The following is a 6,807-nucleotide window of genomic DNA, read 5'->3' on the forward strand; positions in this document are numbered from 1 at the left end:
TGTAGAAGTTTGATGACAAGAAAACTTTGTTTCGTTGGTTTGTAATGCCTGCAAATAATGAGTCTAGAAGAAAACAATGAAATATGTTAAAATTTTGACAAAATTGGCTGTATTTTTAAAGATATTATTTGACTACCCTATGTTCCCCAGAAATGGACCTTGAGAGCTTGTGTGGAGGTTCAAGCAGGGGAGTGAAGCTTCTCATATATCCTTGATCCAAGAATGGTCCTTTTCTATGGGCGAAGGTCTTCTTCCACTGCACTCAGCTTTGGGAGGAAGGCTCTAGGAGTGGTGTGGGAGGAAAGGGACACTCCCATAGCCAGCCAGATCAGCCGAATCAACCCTGGCGATCAATGGGGTGATATGTTGCAGCCCAACTGCACTCATATCCTCAGTTTCTTCTTAACAAGAGCTAGTGAGGGGCGCCTGGGTGGCTCAGTCGGTTAAGCGTCTGCCTTCAGCTCAGGTCATGACCCCGACATCCTGGGCTCAAGCCCCACATCTGTCTGGCTCCCGGCTCAGCGTGGAGTCGCTTCTCCCTCTGCCCCTCCCCCTGCTCATGCTTGCACTCTCTCTCTCTCTCTCTCAAATAAATAAAAAATCTTAAGAAAATAAGAGATAAAGTTATTTTTAATTTCTATATAATCTGCCCAAATAGCAGATATTATATATCAGCATAACTTTTCTGTGTTTTGTGCTTTGTCATGCCCTTGATTACTTAAAAACAAAACAACAGAAGTTCCTCATTTCTTAAATAGCTAAAGTTCCGTATAATGATGCCTATGGTTATGTCTATTTAGTACTAGTATATTGTCAATCTGATTAACAGGCAGCCAAGCTACAACCATTCATCGTTCCCAGGCATCTCTGCTTCTGTCTTAAGCTAAGGACGATTCTTCTCTGAAAATTCTTTTTAACATTACCTTCCCAGGATCAGTTCAATAGTTTATAAAAATGTAATGGGTTTTTACCTATCAAAGCATCTTTGGTGCTTCCTAGATAGCTAAAATACCATGGGTCACCTTGTAACCCATGATGTGTCATTCACAATCAGGAGGGATAGTAGGTAGAATTAGTTAGGTATGTTTGAAATGCTCCCTATGTCTTAATTGGCTCACTACTGCTATAGGATTCACATTATATACCAAATCCACAAAATGGGATAAGCTGTCCAATCAAAAAAGTAAATTCTAACTTCCCCATGTTTATTTTTAAAAGTAAATTTGTCTGGGGGGGGTGCCTGGGTGGCTCAGTCAGTTGAGCGTCTAATTCTTGATTTCGGCTCAGGTCGTGATCTCAGGGTTGTGAGATTGAGCACCTTGTTGGGCTCCGTGCCGGGCATGCAGCCTGCTTAGGATTCTCTCTCTCCTTCTCTCCGCCCCTCTGCATCTCTGAAAAAAAATAAAAAATAAAAAAGATTTGTCTATGTGCCCATGTCCACAGTACACTCTTGAGGAAACACTGACAAAAACCATAACCCGGTAGGCTTTTACTCTCCTCTATTCTGATATGGTTGTCTAGCCTAATAAGTTAACAGAGGCTTCAGTCTAATCAACATGTAGTTTTTGCTTTCTTTACATGTTTACCTGAAGTCCTCTGCTACATACTGAAGCATCCTCAACAAAGGACAGGCCCAGAAACTTGGTGAGAAAGATTGTACCAGGCACTCTTAACTGGAATAGATTTAAAGGGTCAGGCTTCTCACGATGTAATTGGACAAATCTATTACCAAACAAAGCCATCTAAGGAGTTTTATATTTGAGAAAAAATTTCATTTAATTGGCTATGATCATGTAGCCATTATGGAACAAGAGTTGTACTTCCTGTGTGTACAGTGACCTCCCAGGAGACTGGTCTGGTGAGCCTATTTCATGGCTCACAGGGTCCCAACATTATGCTGGTAAGATAGTGAGAAAGTTCACTTGCTGGCAGGTCACCAACCTTAGCAAATATTGGGGACCTTGAGAAAGGATGAAGTCTCTTACTTTTAGGGACTGCAAGTAGAGCCTGATAGAGATTCTTTTTAGCTTTGGTTTTCTGTTATTGGAAAAATGAGCAAAGACATTAATCATTAAATAATTAAAATATTAACACTAGAAAACATCCACTCAATACAAAAGAAAGTGGCAAAGAAGGAATAAAATAAAAAAATACATATGAGATATAAAAAACAAAAAATGAAATGACAGATGTAAATTCAACTCTACTGATGATAATATTAAGTGTGAATGAGTGACACAGTCCAATCAAAAGGCAGAGATTTTCGACTAGATAAAATAAAAACAGAATCCAACTATATGCTATGACACTTCCGATTCAAAGACCCGAATAGATTGAAAGTAAAAGGACAGAAAAGATATATGACTCAAAGCTAACAGCAACCATAAGAAGGCTGGAGTGGCTGTATTACTAACAGGAAACAAATAAACTTTTAAACAAAATGTTACCAGAAACAAGGAGGCACATTTTGTAATGATAAAAGCGACAATCCATGAGGAAATTATAAACATATATGCACCCAGCAACACACACACACACACACACACACACATACACCATAAAGGCGGATAGAATTGAGGGGAGAAAGAGACAATGTGATAATAATTTTCAGAGACTCTCATACCTCAATATCAATATTGGCTAGAACAACTGGACAGAAGATTAATAGGGAAATAGAAGAATTGAACAGCATTATACACAAGATCCAAAAGGCAAATCTACCCAATGACAAAAGAATACCCATTCTTCTCATGTGCACACAGAATGTTAGACCAGATTTCAGGCCATGACGTAAGTCTCAATAAATTTAAGTTGACTGAAATCTTACCAAGCATGTTCTCTAATCAGGACAGGATGTGATTGGAAATGAATAACAAAAAGAAACTTGGGATATTAACAAATATGTGGAAATTAAATAGCATACTACTAAATAACCAGTATATCAAAGAAGAAATCACAAAAGAAATTAGAAAATGCTTTAAGATGCATGAAAATGAAGACATAACATACAATAGCCTATGGAATGCAACTAAGGCAGCAGATAGAAGAAAATGTATAGGTTTAAATACCTACATTAAAAAAGAAGAAAGATCTCACATAAACTACCTAAACTACCCCTTAAGACACTGGAAAAAGAAGGGCAAACTAAACCAAAAGGAAGAGAAGGAAGGAAATGATAAGAATTAGAATGGATATTAATGACATAGAGGATAGCACAAAAATTAAGAAAAATAAATGAAACCAAAAGTTGCTTCTTTGAAAAGATCAACAAGATTGACAAAGTTGTAGCTATACTAAACAAGAAAAACAGAAAAGCAAATGTCTAGGGTCAGGAATAGAAGAGGGGGCATTACTACTGACCTTTCAGAAATAAAAAGAATTACAAGGAAACACCATGAGCAACTCTTTGCCAACAAATTAGGTAACTTGGATGGAATAGACAAATTCCCAGAAAAACATAAACTACCCAAACTGACTGGAGGAGGAACAGAAAAATCTGAATAGACCCATTACAAGTAAAGAGATTGAATTGGTAATCCAAATGTATGATCTCTCTCTCTATAGATAGATAGATAGATATCAGAAAACAAACAAACAAACAAAACCTCTAAAAAGGAAAGCCCAGGACCAGATGTTTCACTAGTGATTTCTAAGAAATAATAAGGAAGAATTAATACCACTTCTTCACAAACTCTTCCAACGAACATAAGAGAAATGAATACTTCCCCAACTCATTCTATGAGGCCAGTATTACCTCAATACCAAAACAAGACAAAGACAGCACAAGAAAACTACAGACCAGTGTTTCTTATAGTCATAAAAATCCTCAACAAACTACCAACAAATTTAATTCAGAAATAAATAAAAAAGATTGTATACCATGAGCAGGTGGGATTTACCCGAGGAATGCAAGTTTGGTTTAACATACAAAAATCAATTATGTAATATACCACATCAAGAGAACAAAGGATAAAAATGACATGATCATCTCAATAGACACAGATTCAATGTAATTTCTATCAAAAATTCCAATTGCCTTTTTTTTTCAGAGATGGACAAGCTTATAAATTAAATTCATATAGAAATGTAAAGGATCATAAGTAGCCCAAACAATCTTAAAAGGAACAAAGTTGGAGGATTCTACTTTCCAATTTCAAAACTTACAGAACTACAATAATCAACAGTGTAGTACTGGAATAATGATAGGCACATAGATCAATGGGAAAATAATTGAGAATCCAGAAGTAAACCCTCACATTTATGGCCAATTGATTTTTGAGAAGCTGCCAAAACAATTAGGTGGGGAAAGAACAGTCTCTTCAACAAAAGGTGCGGGGATGACTGGATATCCAAGTGTCACAGAATAAAGAATAGATCACACCATACATAAAAATAAACTCAAAATGGATCAAAGACATAAATCAAAGAGTTAAAATTGTAAAACTCTTAGAAGAAAACAGGACTAAAACTTCATGACCAAACAGTGGAATATTACTCAGCAATTTTAAAAAAATGAAGTACTGATGCACACTTCAACATGAACCTTGAAAACAGTATGCTAGGGGCACCTGGGTGGCTCAGTCGGTTAAGCGTTTGACTCTCGATTTGGCTCAGGTCATGATCTCAAGGTCATGAGATGGAGCCCCATGTCGGGCTCCATGCTGGGAGTGGAGCCTGCTTGAGATTCTCTCTCATTCTCCCTCCTCTGCCCCTGCCCCATCTCTCTTCTCTCCTCTCTTTCTCTCTCTCCTTCTCTAAAAAAAAAAAAGAAAGAGAAAGAAAGAAAGAAAGAAAGAAAGAAAGAAAGAAAGAAAGAAAGAAAGAAAGAAAGAAAGAAAAGGAAGAAAACAGTATGCTAAGTAGAGGAAGCAAGGCACAAAGGACCATGTATTATATATTCCATTTATGTGAAATATCAAAAACAGGCAAATCAGTAGAGATGGAAAGAAGATTAGTGATATCCTAGGGCTGGGGTTGTGAGGAGGGATGGAGGGTAATATCTAAAGAGTGTGGATTTCTCTCTGGGGTAATGAAAATCTTCTGAAATTGATTGTGATGATCTTTGCACAACCCTGTGAACATACTAAAAGCAGTGGACTGTATATTTGAATGAATTGTCTGCTATGGGATTTATCTCTCCATCAAGGTGAGAATATATCTTTGGAAGGATAGTGGGTATTGAAAACTCAAGCCTAGTTCTTTGTGAAGTCTCCAAACAGAAGTTCATTCTCTTGGCTGCGGTAGCAGTTCAGCAGCATATGCTCCATATTTGCTGACTAAATAACCCCCGAATATAATGAAATCAGCCATTTTTATGATAGATAATTTTTGAAGTTTGTGACCATAGAGGTGGAGTGATAAGAAAAATTATCCAGAACTTGGAAACAAACCAAAAGGATAACTAGATGTCTTGTTAACATCAAACAAGATCACAGCTTCACAAGCCTGCCTAGAGACCGCCTGACTCTCTCGGAATGCATACTTTTGTTTCATTTACTGTTTACTGTTAATTAACCATCCGGACATTTTACAGCTCCGTAAAATTAGATGCTAACTTGTAGGAAGTTTGACAAGGTACAGATTTGTTTGTTTGGTTTGTCCAGTAGAGATGCAAATGATTTCTATCTGTTAGCAAAGATGGCCCTAAAAGTTGTATGTTTTTATTGCCTTCGAGGGCGTTAGCCAATTTTGCATCTAACTCATCAATCTTATTCCAGCGTGCTTTCTCATCCTGCCAGTTCCTTCACTAGACACCTAAGTAAAACTTTGATGCATACTCACTCTAATATGTATAAAACTTATATTTTAAACATTTTCAAAATTATACTTTGAGAAACAATTTGGAGAGAACACTGTGCTGGGAACACATCCCGGACTCCTTAAACTCATGCCATCCTTCCCAAATGCCCCAAATCCCTGAGCAAAAGGAGGTGTGTGCTCATGTAGTTTAGAGATTTTAAAAACTGAGTTTGAATGCTGATTCTGGCAGTGACTAACTATGTGACTCTGGGCCAAGTATTTAATGTCTATGAGCCCCAGTGTTCCCTTCTACAAAATTGTGAACGGCACTGCCTTCCTCAAGGGGTTTTAGTTAGGATGAAGTAGGATCAAGTGAAATCATGAATGCGAAAGAGCCTGTGACTGGTAAGCATTACCTATCTGTATACATAATATATATGGAGCATATATGCATGTATGGTTTTTTCTGGGCCCTGACATAGATGTTTTATTGCCCTCTAGAGCATTAACTAATTTTGCATCTGATTCAACAGTCTTGTTGGACTCTTTTCCATCTTATTGGTTGACTGAATACTAGTGTCAATTCTTCCCTTCCTGCATTTTCAATAAATTAAGACACTGCACATCCAAAATTATAAGGGAAAATTAAAGATCATTTAAGCAAACCCCTCTTTTACATATGGGGAAACTAAGGTGAGGCTCAGGAAGACTGAGCAGCTTCCCAAGGTCACCAGCTGGTCATTGTCAAAGCCAAAATATCAGCCCAGGACTGTCTGACTACAGAGCCAAAAGTCTATGTCACTGCTCTAACAGTTTGGGGTAGGGTCTGATTTTATCAAGGCCCTCCGTTCAGAGATTGCAATTGGTTGCAATGTTTTCCTTTCTATCACCAGCACCTGGTGCAGAATAATGCTGTCTGTGGGGTGAATCAATGACAGGATGTGGAGAGGAAGATGAGAGGTCAACAAAGACTTCTCTTTCTGGTTCTGAGGTTGTGCCTAAAGGCAGTTGGATGCTTGAAAACTTACTGTATTAGTCATGGCTCTCCAAAGAAACAGAACCAGCTGG

General features: G+C 37.7%; 1 long non-coding RNA gene across 1 annotated transcript in view; it reads right to left on the bottom strand.

Annotated features, from left to right (window-relative positions):
• Positions 1 to 1,188: 1,188 nt before the first annotated feature.
• Positions 1,189 to 6,807, bottom strand: part of LOC141372367 (uncharacterized) — an 18,283-nt gene continuing 12,664 nt past the window's right edge. Inside the window, exon 2 of the long non-coding RNA XR_012377563.1 lies at positions 1,189 to 1,391. This is a non-coding gene — a long non-coding RNA (uncharacterized lncRNA). The remainder of the gene's footprint in view (positions 1,392 to 6,807) is intronic.

This window comes from Callorhinus ursinus, unplaced genomic scaffold (assembly GCF_003265705.2).
Source record: "Callorhinus ursinus isolate GAN/ISIS: 27379988/994484 unplaced genomic scaffold, GSC_fseal_2.0 scaffold3, whole genome shotgun sequence".
Lineage (NCBI taxonomy): Eukaryota > Metazoa > Chordata > Mammalia > Carnivora > Otariidae > Callorhinus > Callorhinus ursinus.